Consider the following 19,043-nt stretch of genomic DNA (forward strand, 5'->3'; position numbering starts at 1 on the left):
AGAAGAATAAAGTGGGTTTTTTTCATAAAAAATGTGGATTCAGGAGCACTACCGGAAATAATCAAGGAACGGGGAAGAGTGTGGTGAGAGAGTTTGGGTCCGGTATACCTCTCTCTCCGCACCACTTTCTTTTGTAGTACCTGTGAAACATTCATGAAAACGGACCACAGAAGAAAACTTCAGTAAGTTCCAAAGTATAGAAATAACACAAATATCATTCTCTGACCATCATGCAATAAAACTAGGAATTGATAAAATAAAAAATAAAAGTCACTTCCACTGGAAAATTTTAAAGCATGCTATAATACAACTCGAGTCAAGAAGGAAATACAAATTTTAATTACATGATTTCTTGAAAAGGACAAAAGTGCAAATGTGACATACAATCTGTGAGATAGAGCTAAAGAATTTATCAGAAGGAAATTTATTTCCTCACATACTTACATCGATAACAACAAAAAATAACAAACCAATCAAACACAGCTCAAGATGCTACTAAATGAACAACAAAATAAACCAAAAGAATGAGGAAGGAAGAGTTATAGGGACAAATTCAGAGAATGAGTTAGAAACAAAGTAGAACTAATAAAGATACAAAAAAGCTGGATATTTGAAAGTCAGCAAAATAGACAAACCTCTAGCCAACAAAGAGAAAATAAGTGCAAATACACAAAATTAGAACTGGAGGAAATAATCATCAACACAGAAGACCTTTTTTGAAATCATCAGAGATAACATAACACAACTAGCAAATAACTGGCAAACTTAGTGGATTTTGTAGATAAATGTAGCATACTCAAACTAACCCTTGTAGAGACAGAAAGTCTAAAGAGACCAGTTAAGAAAAATAGTTTAACAGGCATACTCAATAAAAAGGGCACCAAGCTCAAATACTTTCATAAAGAAATTCTACCAAACTGTCAAATATCAAAAAATCATGATGCTATTTAAATTATTCAAAGCATAGAAACTAGCATTTTATAAAGTTAGTATAACATCAATCACAAACATTTCAGTTTACACTAAAAATGAAAACTACAGGTCAATTTCACATATGAAATATATGAAATGTAATGCCTAAATCTTAAATAAAATTAATAGCAAACAGAATCCAATAGCACATTTAAAACAATAATACAGGATGTCCAAGTGGGGTTTATTCCAGGAATGTAAAGATCACTCATTATTAGTAAAGATATTAATATAATCCATTGTAATTGGCACTGGAGGTCATTATGTTAAATAAAGTAAGCGAGAAACAGAAAGACAAATTTCGCATCTTTTCAGTCATATGTGGGAATTTAAAAAGTTGATCTCATGGAGGTAGAGAGTAGAATCATAGATACCAGGGTCAGGGAAGGGTGTGTGCATTGGAGCTGTGTACAAAGAGAGGTTGGTCAATGGGTACAAACATACAATTAGATACAAGGTATAGGTTCTTTTTTTTTTTTTTTTTTTTTTTTTTTGAGTTGGAGTCTGATTCTCTTGCCCAGGCTGGAGTGCAGTGGTACCATCCCAGCTCACTGCAACCTCTGCCTCCCAGGTTCAAGTGATTCTCCTGCCTCAGCCTCCGGAGTAGCTGGGATTAGAGGTGCCTAGCCACCACAGCCAGCCTCTAACGTTGATAGTAGAGTAGGGTGACTATAGTTAGCAACAATGTATTCTGTATTTCAAAGTAGCTAGAAGAGAGAACCTGAACCAACACAAAGAAATGATAAATACTCAAAGCGATGGATACCCCAAATACCCTGACTTTACTCGTAATAAGTGAAATACATACTAAATTAGATTGGATAGCATACTTTGTTGTCAAGGTTGCCGAGAAATTAGTCTTTTCATAGAGTACTGGTGGGAATGGGAAATGGTATAATTCCAAGGGCAGAAAATTTGCAGTATCTAGAAAAAAGGTATAATTATTTACCCTTTAACCCACAAATTCCACTTCTGCAAAGCTTTCCCTAATATATACTATCAAAATAAAAATGGTCCTCACGCCTGTAATCCCAGCACTTTGGGAGGCCGAGGCGGGTGGATCATGAGGTCAGGAGATCGAGACCATCCTGGCTAACACGATGAAACCCCGTCTCTACTAAAAATAGAAAAAATTAGCCAGACCTGGTGGCTATTTGGGAGGCTGAAGCAGGAGAATCGCTTGAACCTGGGAGCTGGAGGTTGCAATGAGCCAAGATCACTCCTCTGCACTCTAGCTTGGGAGACAGAGCGAGACTCCATCTCAAAAAAAAAAGAAGGAAACAATCCAAAAGTCTGACAAAAGCGTCAATTTGAGAAAACTATGGCACATCAATATAATGTCACTGTAAAAAGGAATACGAAATGATCAGCTTCAATCTCTCCTTCCCCTATGAAGAAGGGCATATATGCATCTGAACTTCACTGGGACACTGGGTAATCACTCTCCTACAATTACCCCATGCTTATGTATGTTAAATAAATGTTGTGTGTCTTTTTCTTTTATTAATCTGCCTTTGTCACTTCATTTTCAGCAAATTTCAGTGGGCAGAGAAGAAGCTTTTCCTCCATCCCTACATAGGTAATACTCTATCTTGAGCATGGCACACAGAGAATACTGAGGTGCTAATAGCTCTTTACTGTAGTATGTGAGGCAGTGGCTTCAAAACAAGAAATACAAGCCAAGAGGATTTCAGACTACTGCACTCCATCCACTGAGTGTTCAGCATCTAGAACATTTCTTCCACAAAGAGAAACATGCAATTGTTCCCACCTCTAGCTCCAGAGTCGTAGCTCAGAGATTTTTCCTATAGAAACAAGTGAGTAAGCCAGGCACGATGGCTCATGCCTGTAATCCCAGCACTTTGGGAGGCCAAGGCGGGCGGATCCCCTGAGATCAGGAGTTTGAGACCAGCCTGGCCAACATGGTGAAAACCCATCTCTACTAAAAATACAAAAAAAAAAAAAAAAAAGCTGGGCATGGTGGTGTGCGCCTCTAATCCCAGCTACTGTGGAGGCTGAGGCAGGAGAATCGCTTGAACCCAGGAGGTGGAGTTTGCAGTGAGCTGAGATTGCGCCACTACACCCCAGCCTGGGTGACAGAGCAAGATTCCATCTCAAAAAAAAAAAAAAAAAAAAAAAAAAAAAAAAGTAAGTGAACCAAAACGTAGATAGCTTCCAATCCTTTCCCAAAATAACTGATTTAATTTGTAACAGAGAATAGAGAAGTTGAAAGCTAAGGGCATTCTCAAGAATGGTGGGGATTTTGATGAAAGGTAATTGGGAGGAAATTTGTGAATCTAAGAAAGATAGATCTTAAACTGTATTCTGGCTATTATGCAGGAGAGAATCAGGAAATAAGACAGTTAGGAGGAACCCTTCTGGGGTCAGGACAAATATCAAATACTTACATCAGAAACTATTCCATTTAAGGAGCTATATTTTGATTGGATTTGTTCATAGAGGAATTTATACCTCAGGGCATTATTGAAAACAATACAACAACTGGTCAGCAATAACGGAAACGCAACAGTAAGGTGTGGTCAGAAAAAGAGTGAAAAAGAACATTGCCAGCACCACTGTAATCCCAGGGTGACTGGGGGGCATACCCAAAACTGCATCACCACGAAGAGTAATATCAGAGTATTAGCACTCTTGGGACTGAAATATCCAGGGTTATACAATATTCCCTGTTAATAAAATGAAGGGCAATAATCACATGATCATCTCAATTGACATAGAGAAAAGATTCAACAAAATTCAACACATTTTTATGAAAAAAAGCACTCAACAAACTAGGAATAGAATGAAACTACCTCAACTTAATAAAAGCCATACATGAAAAGCCCACAGGTAATATATTCAGTGGCCTTAAGCTTTTCCTCTAAGATCTAGAACAAGGCAAGGATGCTTACTCTCACCACTACTGTTCAACATAGCACTAGAAGTCCTACTTAGAGCAATTAGACAAGAAAAAGAGCCCCAGTGCGGTGGCTACCGCCTGTAATTCCAGCACTTTGGGAGGCCGAGAGGGTGCATTGCTTGAGCCTAGGTGTTCAAGACCAGCCTAGGCAACATGGTGAAACCCCATCACCATAAAAAACTACAAAAACTAGCCGGGCATGATGGCACCTGTAATCCCAGTTACTTCGGAGGCTGAGGCAGGTTCACTTGAACCCGGGAGGCAGAGGTTGCAGTGAGCCGAGATCACACCATTGCACTCCAGCATGGGTGACAGAGCCAGATCCCTTCTTGAAACAAAAGAGAAGGAAGAAAAGAAGGAAAAAAAGAAACAAAAGTCATCCAAATTGGAAAAGAAAACTAAAATTATCCGTTTACAGATGACACGATCTTACATGTGGAAACCCTGAAGACCTTCCCACACACACAAAAAAACTGTTACAACTAATAAACAACTTTAGAAAAGTAGCAGGGTATAAAATGAACACACAAAAATCAGTTGCATTTCTACAAACTACAATGACCAACCTGAAAAGAAAATTAAGAAAACAATCCCATTTACTATAGCACCAAAAAGAATAAAATATTTAGGCATAAACTGAACCAAGGAGGTCAAAGACTTGTACAGGAAAAACTACAAAACATTGCTAAAAGAAATGAGGGAAGATACAAATAAATGGAAAGGCATCCTGTGCTTCTGGAGTGGAAGACTTTAATACTGTGAATACGTACATATTATCCAATGTGATCTACAGATTCAATGGATTTCTTATCAAAAACTCAATGGCATTTTTTGCAGAAATAGGAAAAAATCGGAAAAAACCATCCTAAGACTCATATGGAATCTCCAGGGAACCCGAATAGCCAAAACAATCTTGAAAAAGAAGAACAAAGTTGTAGAACTCATTCTTCCTGATTTTGAACCATACTACAAAGCAATGTTAATTAAGATGGTTGTAGGGGCCAGGCTTGGTGGCTCATGCCTGTAATATCAGCACTTTGGGAGGCCAAGGCGGGTGGATCACGAGGTCAGAAGTTCTAGGCCAGCCTGGCCAGCATAGTAAAACCCTGTCTCTACTAAAAATACAAAAGATTAGCCGGGCACAGCAGCACGCGCCTGTAGTCCCAGCTACTTGGGAGGCTGAGGCAGGAGAATTGCTTGAACATGGCAGGCAGAGGTTGCAGTGAGCCAAGATCACGCCACTGCACTCCAGCCTGGGTGACAGAGCGAGACTCCGTCTCAAAAAAAAAAAAAAAAAAAAAGATGGTTGTATTACTGACATAAAGACAGGTATATAGACTTATGGAACAGAGAGCCCAGAAAAAAATACTTGCATATATGGAAGAATAATTTTGACAATGATGCCAAGACTACACAATGGAGAAAGAACAGATCCTTCAATAAACAGTATTGGAAAAAGTGGATATCTACATGCAAAAGAATGTATTGGACCTTATCTTTATACATATACAAAAAATTAATTCAAAATGGGTTAAAGACCTAAACATAAGACCAAAAACTATACAACTCCTCGAAGAAAACATGGAAGAAAAGCTTCAGGACATTGGATTTGACAGTGATTTCTTGGAGAGGCCACCAAGAATACAGACAACAAAAGCAAAAATAGACAAACGGGACCACACCAAACTTAAAAACTTACACACATCAAAGGAAACAGTCAAAAAAGTGAAAACACAACCTATAGAACAGGAGGAAAATGTTTGCAACTGATAAAGGACAGTTCCTTTATCAGACATTTCCTAAGTAAGTTCCTTAATATCCAGCGTATATAAGGAACTTCTACAACTCAACAACAACAAAAAACAAATAACCTGATTTTAAAATGGGCAACAGACTTTAATAAATATTTCTTGAAATAAGATATACAAATAGCCAATAAGCATATGAAAAAATGCTCAACATTACTAATCATTAGAGAAATACAAATCAAAATCATAATGAAATGCAATCTCACATCTGTTAGGATGGCCCTATGAAAAGAATATAAAAATAACAAGTGCTGGAGAGGATATGCAGAAATTGGAAATGTGTGCACTGTTGGCAGGGATGTAAAATGGTGCAGCCATTATGAAAAACAGTGTAGAGTTCATGGCCTATATATGCATATATACATGCATATATACAGGTTATAGGTTTTCATCCACAGTTACTGGTTCATAACTTCCATCTCCATTGTTACAGTCTTTTGTTATAATGTTGTGTGTGTTAGGCCTCAGGGGCAGGCATCAAGGAGCAGAAGCTGCCTCCTGACTTCCTTTCATGCCCCAAGGCAGAACTCTAATATTACCCCATCTTTTTCATTATGGGTCTTAAGACCCTCCCCGGGAGGGTCCAGCCTCATGTCTTTGAGGAAGGAATGCTTCCATAAAAACCCAAGAAGACTGGGTTCGAAGGCCTCCAGATAGCTGAACCCATGGAGATTGCTGGAGGGTGGCATGCCCAGGGAGGGCATGGAAACTCCATACCCCTTCCACCATACCTTGCCCTACCAGTCTATTCATCTGTCCTTTAAATGTCCTTTATAATAAACTGGTAAATGTAAATGTTTCCCTGAGTTCTGTGAGCCACTCCAGCAAATTAACTTAACCCAAAGAGGAGGTTGTAGGAACCCCAACTTGAAACCAGTCAGTCAGGAAGTCCCAGAGACCCAGACTTGCAACTGGTATCTGAGGCTATAGGGGGAAGTCTTGGGGACTCAGCCCCCAACCTGCAGGAACTGACATTACCTTCAGGTAGACAGTGTCAGAACTGAATTGGAGGACACCTAGCTGGTGTCTGCTGCTTGATGTGTGGGGGAAAAACCTTCACACATTTGGCCACAGTAGTCTTCTATGTTGATGATTATTGTGGTGTGAGACTAGAGGAAAATGGTTGGTGAGAGTTTTCCCAACACAGGGTTTCTTCATAAAATTAAAATTACGATTCCCATATAATCCAGCAATCCTACTTCTGGGGGGGTTTCAAAAGAATTCAAAAGCATTCAAAGTGGGATCCTAAAGAGATATCTGTAGCACTATTCACACTAGCCAAGAGGTAAAAGCAAAACAAATGTCAATTGACAGATGAATGGATATACAAAATGTGGTATATACATACAATGGAATATTATGTCGCCTTAAAAAAGGAGGAAATCCTATCACATACTACAATAATAGATAAATCTTGAGGACATCATGGTAAGTGAAGTAAGCCAGTCACAAAAGAACAGACACTGTATGATTCCACTAATATGAAGTATCTAAAGTAGACACAATTATAGAAACAGAAGGTAGAAAGATGGTTGCCAAGGACTGGCTGGAAGGGAGAGGAGAATTAGTGTTTGTTGGGCATAGAGTTTCAGTGTTGAAAGATAAAAGTGTTCCAGAGATCTGTTGCATAACAATGTGAATATACTTAATACTACTAGACTGTACACTTAAAAATGGTTAAGATGATAAATTTAATGTTATGTGTTTTACTTTGATTTAAAACAATTTAAATACGTTCAGATAAATAAAAATGAGTTCAGTCAGGTGCAGTGGCTCACACCTGTAATCCTAGCAGTTTGGGAGGCCAAGGCATGCAGATCACTTGAGGCCAGGAGTTGGAGACCAGCCTAGCCAACATAGCAAAACCTTGTCTGTACAAGAAAATATAAAAAATTAGCTGGGTGTGGTGGCACATGTCTGTAATCCCAGCTACTGGGGAGGCTGAGACATGAGAATCGTTTGAACCTGGGAAGGTGAGGTTGCAGTGAGCTGAGAATGTGCCACTGCACTCCAGCCTGGGTGACAAAGTGAGACTAGGTCTCAAAAAAAAAAAAAAAAAAAAGAGTGCACAACAGCACAACATATCAAAATGTACTGGGTACAGCTAAAACAGTGCTAAGAAGTAAATTTATAGCTGGAAATGTTTAAGTTAGGAAAGACAAAAGATCTCAAATCAATAGCCCTTACATTGTAAGACACTGGAAAAAGATGAGCAAACTAAAGCTAAAGCAAGAGGAAGGAAAGAAATAAAGATTAAAGTGGAAACTAATGAAATAGAAAAACAATAAATAAATAAAATAAACTATTTATTTCTTAAAAAGGTAAACAAAATTGGCAGCCCTAAACTAGATTGACCAAGATAAGGGAGAGATGGTCCAAGTTACTAAAATCAGAGCTGAAATGGAAACATTACTGTGGGGCATGGTGGCTCACACCTGTAATCCCAGCACTTTTGGAGACCAAGGTATGTGGATCATGAGGTCAGGAGTTTGAGACCAGCCTGGCCAACATGGTGAAACCCCATCTCTACTAGAAATACAAAAATTAGCTGGGCATGGTGGCACCCACCTGTAGTCCCAACTACTCGGGAAGCTGAGGCAGAAGAATCACTTGAACCCAGGAGTCGGAGGTTGCAGTGAGCTGAGATTGTGCCACTGAACTCCAGCCTGGGGGACAGAGTGAGACTCCATCTCAAAAAAAAAAAAAAAAAAAAAGAAATTCCCTGTTAGAAGAGAATAAAATAGAGTGAAAACAAGATGGCCGAATAGGAACAGCTCTGGTCTGCAGTTCCCAGCGTGATCGCCGCAGAAGATGGGTGATTTCTGCATTTCCAACTGAGGTAACTGGTTCATCTCACTGGGACTGGTTGGACAGTGGGTACAGCCCATGGAGGGCGAACTGAAGCAGGGTGGGGCATCGCCTCACCTGGGAAACGCAAGGGTCAGGGGATTTCCCTTTCCTAGCCAAGGTAAGCCGTGAAAGACTGTACCTGGAAAATCGGGACACTCCTGCCCTAATACTGCACTTTTCCAACAGTCTTAGCAAATGGCACACCAGGAGATTATACCACGAGCCTGGCTCAGAGGGTCCTATGCCCACGGAGCCTTGCTCACTGCTAGTGCAGCAGTCTGATATCAAACAGCATGGTGGCAGCCTGGCTGGGGGAGGGGGTCCGCCATTGCTGAGGCTTGAGTAGGTAAACAAAGTGGCCAGGAAGCTCATACTGGGTGGAGCCCACCACAGCTCAAGGAGGCCTGCCTGCCTTTGTAGACTCCACCTCTGGGGGCAGGGCATAGCTGAACAAAAGGCAGCAGAAACTTCTGCAGACTTAAACGTCCCTGTCTGACAGCTCTGAAGAGAGCAGTGGTTCTCCCAAAATGCAGTTTGAGCTCTGAGAACGGACAGGCTGCCTCCTCAAGTGGGTCCCTGAGCCCTGTGTAGCCTAACTGGGAGACACCTCCCAGTAGGGGCCGGCTGACATCTCATACAGCCAGGTGCCCCTCTGAGACAAAGCTTCCAGAGGAAGGATCAGGCAGCAATATTTGCTGTTCTGCAATATCTGCTGTTGTGCAGCCTCCACTGGTGATACCCAGGCCAACAGGGTCTGGAGTGGACCTCTAGCAAACTCCAACAGACCTGCAGCTGAGGGACCTGGCTACTAGAAGGAAAACTAACAAACAGAAAGGAATAGCATCAACATCAACAAAAAAGACATCCACACTAAAACACCATCTGTAGGTCACCATCATCAAAGACCAAAGGTAGATAAAACCACAAAGATGGAGAGAAACTAGAGCAGAAAAGCTGAAAATTCTAAAAACCAGAGCGCCTCTTCTCCTCCAAAGGATCGCAGCTCCTCAGCAACAGAAAAAAGCTGGACAGAGAATGACTTTGACGAATTGATAGAAGTAGGCTTCAGAAGGTCAGTAATAACAACCTTCTCCGAGCTAAAGGAGGCTGTTTGAACCCATCATAAGGAAGCTAAAAACCTTGAAAAAAGATTAGACAAATGGCTAACTAGAATAAACAGTGTAGAGAAGACCTCAAAGGACCCGATGGAGCTGAAAACCATGGCACAAGAACTAAGTGATGCATGTACAAGCTTCAGTAGCTGATTTAGTGAAGTGGAAGAAAGGGTATCAGTGATTGAAGATCAAATTAATGAAATGAAGTGAGAAGAGAATTTAGAGATAAAAGGGTAAAAAAAGGCCAGGCACGGTGGCTCACACCTGTAATTATCCAGCACTTTGGGAGGCCAAGGTGGGGGGATCACGAGGTCAGGAGATCGAGACCATCCTGGCTAGCACGGTGAAACCCCGTCTCTACTAAAAATACAAAAAATTAGCTGGGCATAGTGGCGGGCGCCTGTAGTCCCAGCTACTCGGGAGGCCAAGGCAGGAGAATAGCATGAACCTGGGAGGCGGAGTTTGCAGTGAGCCAAGATCGCACTCCAGCCTGGGTGACACAGCAAGACTCCGTCTCAAAAAATAAATAAATAAAAGAAAAAAGGGTAAAAAGAAACAAACAAAGCCTCCAAGAAATATGGGACTATGTGAAAAGACCAAATCTACGTCTGATTGGTGTACCTGACACTGACGGAGAGAATGGAACCAAGTTGGAAAACACTCTTCAGGATATTATCCAGGAGAACTTCCCCAACCTAGTAAGGCAGGCGAACATTCAAATTCAGGAAATACAGAGAACACCACAAAGATACTCCTCGAGAAGAACAATCCCAAGACACATAATTGTCAGATTCACCAAGGTTGAAATGAAGGAAAAAATGTTAAGGGCAGCCAGAAACAAAGGTCCGGTGACCCACAAAGGGAAGCCCATCAGACTAATGGCTGATCTCTCGGCAGAAACTCTACAAACCAGAAGAGAGTGGGGGCCAATATTCAACATTCTTAAAGAAAAGAATTTTCAACCTAGAATTTCATATTCAGCCAAACTAGGCTTCATAAGTGAAGGAGAAATAAAATCCTTTACAGCAAGCAAATGCTGAGAGATTTTGTCACCACCAGGCCTGCCTTACAAGAGCTCCTGAAGGAAACACTAAACATGGAAAGGAACAACTGGTACCAGCCACTGCAAAAACATGCCAAATTGTAAAGACCATCGATGCTAGGAAGAAACTGCATCAACTAATGGGCAAAATAACCAGCTAACATCATGACAGGATCAAATTCACACATAACAATGTTAACCTTAAATGTAAATGGGCTAAATGCCCCAATTGAAAGACACAGACTGGCAAATTGGATAGAGTCAAGACCCATCAAGTGTGCTGTATTCAGGAGACCCATCTCACATGCAGAGACGCACATGGCTCAAAATAAAGGGATGGAGGAAGATCTACCAAGCAAATGTAAAGCAAAAAAAAGCAGGTGTTGCAATCCTAGTCTCTGATAAAACAGACTTTAAACCAACAAAGATCAAAAGAGACAAAGAAGGCCATTACATAATGGTAAAGGGATCAATTCAACAAGAAGAGCAAACTATCCTAAATATATATGCACCCAATACAGGAACACCCAGATTCATAAAGCAAGTCCTTAGAGACCTACAAAGAGACTTAGACTCCCACACAATAATAATGGGAGACTTTAACACCCCACTGTCAATATTAGACAGATCAACGAGACAGAAGGTTAACAAGGATATGCAGGACTTGAACTCAGCTCTGGACCAAGCAGACTTAATAGACATCTACAGAACTCTCCATCCCAAATCAACAGAATATACGTTCTTCTCAGCACCACATCGCACTTATTCCAAAATTGACCACAAAGTTGGAAGTAAAGCACTCCTCGGCAAATACAAAAGAACAGAAATCACAACAAACTGTCTCACAGACCACAGTGCAATCAAATTAGAACTCAGGATTAAGAAACTCATTCAAAACCGCAGAACTACATGGAAACTGAACAACTTGCTCCTGAATGACTACTGGGTACATAACAAAATGAAGGCAGAAATAAAGATGTTCTTTGAAACCAACAAGAACAAAGACACAACATACCAGAATCTCTGGGACACATTTAAAGCAGTGTGTAGAGGGAAATTTATAGCACTAAATGCCCACAAGAGAAAGCAGGAAAGATCTAAAATTGACACCCTAACATCACAATTAAAAGAACTAGAGAAGCAAGAGCAAACAAATGCAAAAGCTAGCAGAAGGCAAGAAATAACTAAGATCAGAGCAGAACGGAAGGAGATAGAAACACAAAAAACCCTTCAGAAAATCAATGAATCCAGGAGCTGGTTTTTTGAAAAGAAAACAAAATTGATAGACTGCTAGCAAGACTAATAAAGAAGAAAAGAGAGAATAATCAAACAGATGCAGTGAAAAATGATAAAGGGGATATCACCACTGATCCCACAGAAATACAAACTACCATCAGAGAATACTATAAACACCTCTATGCAAATAAACTAGAAAATCTAGAAGAAATGGATAAATTCCTGGACACATACACCCTCCTAAGACTAAACTAGGAAGAAGTTGAATCCCTGAAAAGACCAATAACAGGCTCTGAAATTGAGGCAATAACTAATAGCCTACCAACCAAAAAAAGTCCAGGACCACACGGATTCACAGCAGAATTCTAACAGAGGTACAAAGAGGAGCTGGTCCGATTTCTTCTGAAACTATTCTAAACAATAGAAAAAGAGGGACTCATCCCTAACTCATTTTATGACGCCAGCATCATCCTGATACCAAAGCCTGGTAGAGACATGACAAAAAAAGAGAATTTTAGACCAATATCCCTGATGAACATCAATGTGAAAATCCTCAATAAAATACAGGCAAACCAAATCCAGCAGCACATCGAAAAGCTTATCCACCAAGATCAAGTGGGCTTCATCCCTGGGATGGAAGGCTGGTTCAACATACGCAAATCAACAAATGTAATCCATTACATAAACAGAACCAAAGCCAAAAACCACGTGATTATCTCAATAGATGCAGAAAAGGCCTTTGACAAAATCCAACAGCCCTTCATGCTAAAAACTCTCAATAAACTAGGTACTGACGGGACGTATCTCAAAATAATAAGAGCTATTTATGACAAACCCACAGCCAATATCATATTGAATGGGCAAAAACTGGAAGCGTTCCCTTTGAAAACTGGCACAAGACAGGGATGCCCTCTCTCACCACTCCTATTCAACATAGTGTTGGAAGTTCCGGCCAGGGCAATCAGGCAAGAGAAAGAAATAAAGGGTATTCAGTTAGGAAAAGAGGAAGTCAAATTGTCCCTGTTTGCAGATGACGTGATTGTATATTTAGAAAACCCCATTATCTCCGTCCAAAATCTCCTTAAGCTGATAAGCGACTTCAGTCTCAGGATACAAAATCAATGTGCAAAAATCACAAGCATTCTTATACACCAATAACAGATAGAGAGCCAAATTGTGAGTGAACTCCCATTCACAACTGCTACAAAGAGAATCAAATACCTAGGAATCCAACTTACAACGGATGTGAAGGACCTCTTCAAGGAGAACTACAAACCACTGCTCAACGAAATAAAAGAGGACACAAACAAATGGAAGAACATTCCATGCTCATGGATAGGAAGAATCAATATCATGAAAATGGCCATACTGCCCAAGGTAATTTATAGATTCAATGCCATCCCCATCAAGCTACCAGTGACTTTCTTCACAGAATTGGAAAAGACTACTTTAAAGTTCATATGGAACCAAAAAAGGGCCTGCATTGCCAAGACAATCCTAAGCAAAAAGAACAAAGCTGGAGGCATCACGCTACCTGACTTCAAACTATACTACAAGGCTACAGTAACCAAAACATCATGGTACTGGTATCAAAACAGAGATATAGACCAATGGAACAGAACAGTGCCCTCAGAAATAATACCACACATCTACAACCATTTGATCTTTGACAAAACTGACAAAAACAAGAAATGGGGAAAGGATTCCCTATTTAATAAATGGTGCTGAGAAAACTGGCTAATATGTAGAAAGCTGAAACTGGATCCCTTCCTTACACCTTATACAAAAATTAATTCAAGATAGATTAAAGACTTAAATGTTAGACCTAAAACCATAAAAACCCTAGAAGAAAACCTAGGCAATAACATTCAGCACATAGGCATGGACAAGGACTTCATGACTAAAACACAAAAAGCAACAGCAACAAAAACCAAAATTGACAAATGGAATCTAATTAAACTAAAGAGCTTCTGCACAGCAAAAGAAACCACCATCAGAGTGAACAGGCAACCTACAGAATGGGAGAAAATTTTTGCGATCTACCCATCTGACAAAGGGCTAATATCCAGAATCTACAAAGAACTTAAATAAATTTACAAGAAAAAATCAAACAACCCCATCAAAAAGTGGGCAAAGGATATGAACAGACACTTCTCAAAAGAAGACATTTATGCAGCCAGCAAACACATGAAAAAATGCTCATCATCACTGATCATCAGACAAAGGCAAATCAAAACCACAATGAGATACCATCTCACACCAGTTAAAATGGCAATCATTAAAAAGTCAGGAAACGATAGGTGCTGGAGAGGATGTGGAGAAATAGGAATGCTTTTACACTGTTGGTGGGAGTGTAAACTAGTTCAGCCATTGTGGAAGACAGTGTGATGATTCCTTAAGGATCTAGAACTAGAAATACCATTTGACTCAGCAATCCCTTTACTGGGTATATGCCCAAAGGATTATAAATCATGCTACTATAAAGACACATGCACACGTATGTTTATTATGGCACTATTCACAACAGCAAAGACTTGGAACCAACCCAAATGTCCATCAGTGATAGACTGGATTAGGAAAATGTGGCACATATACACCATGGAATACTATGCAGCCATTAAAAAGGATGAGTTCATGTCCTTTGTAGGGACATGGGTGAAGCTGAAAACCATCATGCTCAGCAAACCATAACAAGGACAGAAAAGCAAACACTGCATATTCTCACTCATAGGGGGGAATTGAACAATGAGAACATTTAGACACAGGGCGGGGAACATCACACACCGGGGCCTGTCGTGGGGTGGGTTAGCAGGGAGGGATAGCATTAGGAGAAATACCTAATGTAAATGACAAGTTAATGAGTGCAGGACACCAACATGGCACGTGTATACATATGTAACAAACCTGCACATTGTGCACATGTACCCTAGAACTTAAAGTACAAAAAATAAAAGAGAATAAAATATTTCCCCCCTTAGACCTGAGCCCTGATAGTATTTATTTATAGTTCTGACCCCCTACTATGCTTCTTACTTTTTGACAATTTTTTTTTTTTTTGAGATGGAGGCTTGCCCCGTCACCCAGGCTGGATTGCAACTGTGCAATCTCAGCTCACCGCAACCTCCACCTCCCAGGTTCCAGTGACTATCCTGCCTCAGCCTCCCAAGTAGCTGGGATTACAGGTGCCTGTCACTACCCCTGGCTAATTTTTTGTATTTTTAGTAGAGAAGGGGTTTTGCCATGTTGGCCAGGCTGGTCTCAAACTCCTGACCTCAAGTGATCCTCCCACCTCGGCCTCCCAAAGTGCTGGGATTACAGGCATGAGCCACCATGCCCAGTCAATTGTCCTTTTCCTAACACAAAATACTTCTAAGGTCTGAGCACTGTGAATGAGGCTGTCAAACTGGAAAAGTGAGTTAAGCTGAGATGCAGACCTGCCAAAGTCTCAACCAACACCGTAGGGAGCACTGGATTACATATGGCCTATACTCCTGTGGTGCCAAAACGACAAATCTTTCTACTCCACTGCAATCAATTGTTGAAGGTGCATCATCCCAGGAAGGGTGTGCTTTTGGGAGAATCACCTCTCTGCAGCTGAGATAAACCCTAGAACATTGGCAGCACTCCAAACAACTAAGGCAAATGAATCCTTCGAGAGGGAATACAGGTGGCATTTCTCCATGTCTTATATATCTCAGTTGTTATTTATTCAAATATTGCCTCTGCTCTATTGTCTTTCATCCATTAAAGATTCTAATTAAATATATATTAGATCTCCTTATCCTCTCTTCTAGTAATACCATTATTTTGTATCTCCATACTTTGTTCTGAATAATTTTTTTTTTTTTTTGAGACGGATTCTCGCTCTGTCACCAGGCTGGAGTGCAGTGGGGCGATCTCGGCTCACTGCAAGCTCCGCCTTCTGGGTTCACACCATTTTCCTGCCTCAGCCTCCCAAGTATCTGGGACTACAGGCGCCTACCACCACACCTGGCTAATTTTTTGTATTTTTAGTAGAGACGGGGTTTCACCGAGTTAGTCAGGATGGTCTCGATCTCCTGACCTCGTGATCCACCCGCCTCAGCCTCCCAAAGTGCTGGGTTTACAGACGTGAGCCACCACGCCCAGACTGTTCTGAATAATTTCTTCTAAATAATTTTCCACTTCGCTAATATTCTTTTCAGTTGGGTCAAGTTTGCTGTTAATTTAACCTTCAAGTTCTTAATTTTGGTTACTATATATTTCAGTTACAAATAAATTTTGGTTTTTATTTTTAAATCTACTTTGTCAGTTTTTATATTTTTCAATTTGCTCCTTGAATTTTTTAGATTAGCTTTTCTTTGAATATAGTAAGCTCTTTTGTTACACTCTTGTCTGATAATTTCCAGATCTGAAGTCTAGTAGATTCTATTTCTGGTATCTGTCATTTTTTTCTTTTTTTGTGTCTATTGTTTCTGTCGATTTTCATGGAGACTCGTTTGTTCATGTGTATGCACATGTTTATATGCTGGTTTTTGTATTTGAAAAAAATATTTCTAGAAATAATGTGAAGTCTAGGTTAAAGTTTTATTCCTTCAGAGAGGATTTTCCTTTGCATCTTCAGAAACCTAGATGGGCTGAAATACAGCCCACCTTAAACCAGTGTCAAGGTTTGGGGTCTTATGGGCTACCCAGATGATAGTAAGCCAAGCTGCAGTTTATGGGTGAGCAGGTTTACTTACAGTCCCCCTTTACTCCTAGAAAGCAGCCTAAGTGGGAGTGCATGATCACCAATGTCCCCACTTTGGGCAGCCCTGGGTTTCTTTTTGTTCCTCTAACCCTATGAGGCTATCAGAAACATAGATAAGTCTCTTGGCGTCTACGTCCAGATTACAAATGTTGCCAGGGCAAAAGTGGTCCCAACTGCTGGATTCACTTTTCTGGGTTTGTTTCTTTTACTGAAACTCAGCAGGTAAAATTGATTACTAGTTTATATTTTTAATGCTTTAAGAATTATTTTTATGTATCATCCAGCTTTATTGTCTTTACCAGGGGGATTATCTGAATTACCTAGACATCCATTATCTGGAAGAGTTCTGTCTCTCTTCACTTGTCTTAATTGAAAACTAGAGTCAGCACCCCTGAGTATCAGCTGAATCCATTGCACCATAATCTGCGGATTATGCTGTTAAAGCGAACTAAATATGGCCTGAGAAAGACTCCATACTTCTATATTTGGGTCCTTGTGGAGGAATTGCAACCTAGCTTAATGGGTAGACAAGATTGAAAACCTAATTTAGGAATATGTGCCTACAACAATAGCTGAGTCTTGGCCAATCCCAATGGCTGTAATTCAACCATTCATACACTGCTGAGTGTTCAAACTGTGTTCAAATAAGGCAAAAACCGAGCTGTAACCAATCCAGCCATTCTGTACCTCACTTCCAATTTCCATATGTCATTCCTTTGTTTTTTTTTTTTTTTTTTTTTTGAGACGGAGTTTTGCTGTTTTGCTCTGTTGCCCAGGCTGGAGTGCAGTGGCTCAATCTCGGCTCACTGAAACCTCTGCCTCCGGGGTTCAAGTGATTCTCCTGGCTCAGCCTCCTGAGTAGCTGGGATTACAGGAGCATGCTACCACAGCCAGCTAATTTTTTTGTATTTTTATTAGAGACGGGGTTTCACCGTATTGGTCAGGCTTGTCTTGAACTGCTGACCTCGTGATCCACATGCCTCAGCCTCCCAAAGTGCTGGGATTACAGGCGTGAGCCACTGCGCCCGGCCCTTTTTTTTTTTTTTTTTTTTTTTCGGTCTATAAATCTTCTTCCACCACGTGGCTGCGCTGAGTCTCTGTGAACCTGTTGTGATTTTGGGGGGCTGCCCGATTTGCAAACCGTTAATTGCTCAATTAAACTCCTTTAAATTTAATTCAGCTGAAGTTTTTCTTTTATCAAAGCCCATATTCTGGAGGTGTGAGTGAGCCTATACCAACAAGGTCAGGCTCAAACCTAGCCATTTTCTTCCAAAGTGTTAACCACAGTATTAAATAGCACCAAGGTTTTTAAAATAACTGAGACATTTACACACAAATCTATTTTTAAAAAATAGAGATGGCCAGGCGTGGTGGCTCAGGTCTGTAATCCCAGCACTTGGGAGGCTGAGGCAGGCGGATCACCTGAGGTCGGGAGTTCGAGACCAGCCTGACCCAAGATGGAGCAACCCCGTCTCTACTAAAAATACAAAATTAGCCAGGCATGGTGGTGCGTGCCTGTAATCCCAACTACTCGGGAGGCTGAGGCAGGAGTTTGCTTGAACTCGGGAGGTGGAGGTTGCAGTGAGCCGAGATTGTGACCTTGCACTCCAGCCTGGGCAACAAGAGTGAAACTCCATCTCAAAAAAAAAAAAAAAAAAAAAAGATATAATCCAGTACCTTATATCTGTGCTACGCCCTCATACTGTAGACTTGGTATGACTGTACAATGCTCTTCTTTGCATGACTATACAAGGCCCTTCAAAACCCGAGAAAAGTGTTCCTATTCTTATGTCAAAACTTCCTAGCACTATTAATGGAATGAACTATTGGGGGGAAATGAAATAAAAAAGCAATGTTATTTCCCCTAAATCTTTAGCAAGCACTTGTTGGATTAGTGAATCTTTGGCCTTGCATGCAAGTCAGAGGATGGCAGCTGAAACTCACTAGAATCCATCTGGTTTTCTCCTTTCCTTTTGTCTCACATGCTTTGTCAGTTTAACTATACATATTTTAAAATAAGGACTTTCAGGGCAAAACGTCTCACCATATACTATCACCATAACTTGATGTAAGCCTGAACTTAGTATATGGTAAGGCTGCACTTATGTTCATTCAGGCTTACATCAAGTTATGGTGGTAGAATATGGTAAATGAACTTATAATGTGATCTTAAAAACTTAAAAACTGCTTATAAACTGCTCTAAAACTTTTTTTAAAATTAAAAATAAAACAAATTCAAGATATGCTTTTCTACTGGATATGCCATAACTTAATTTTCTGTAATGAAAACTATCCTTTTGCCAACATCTACTCAGATGACTGGACTAATACAGTCATGCCTAGATCAACCTCAGGGATATGATCTGAAAAA

This window comes from Hylobates moloch, unplaced genomic scaffold, assembly GCF_009828535.3.
Source record: "Hylobates moloch isolate HMO894 unplaced genomic scaffold, HMol_V3 SCAFFOLD_20, whole genome shotgun sequence".
Classification (NCBI taxonomy): Eukaryota; Metazoa; Chordata; class Mammalia; order Primates; family Hylobatidae; genus Hylobates; species Hylobates moloch.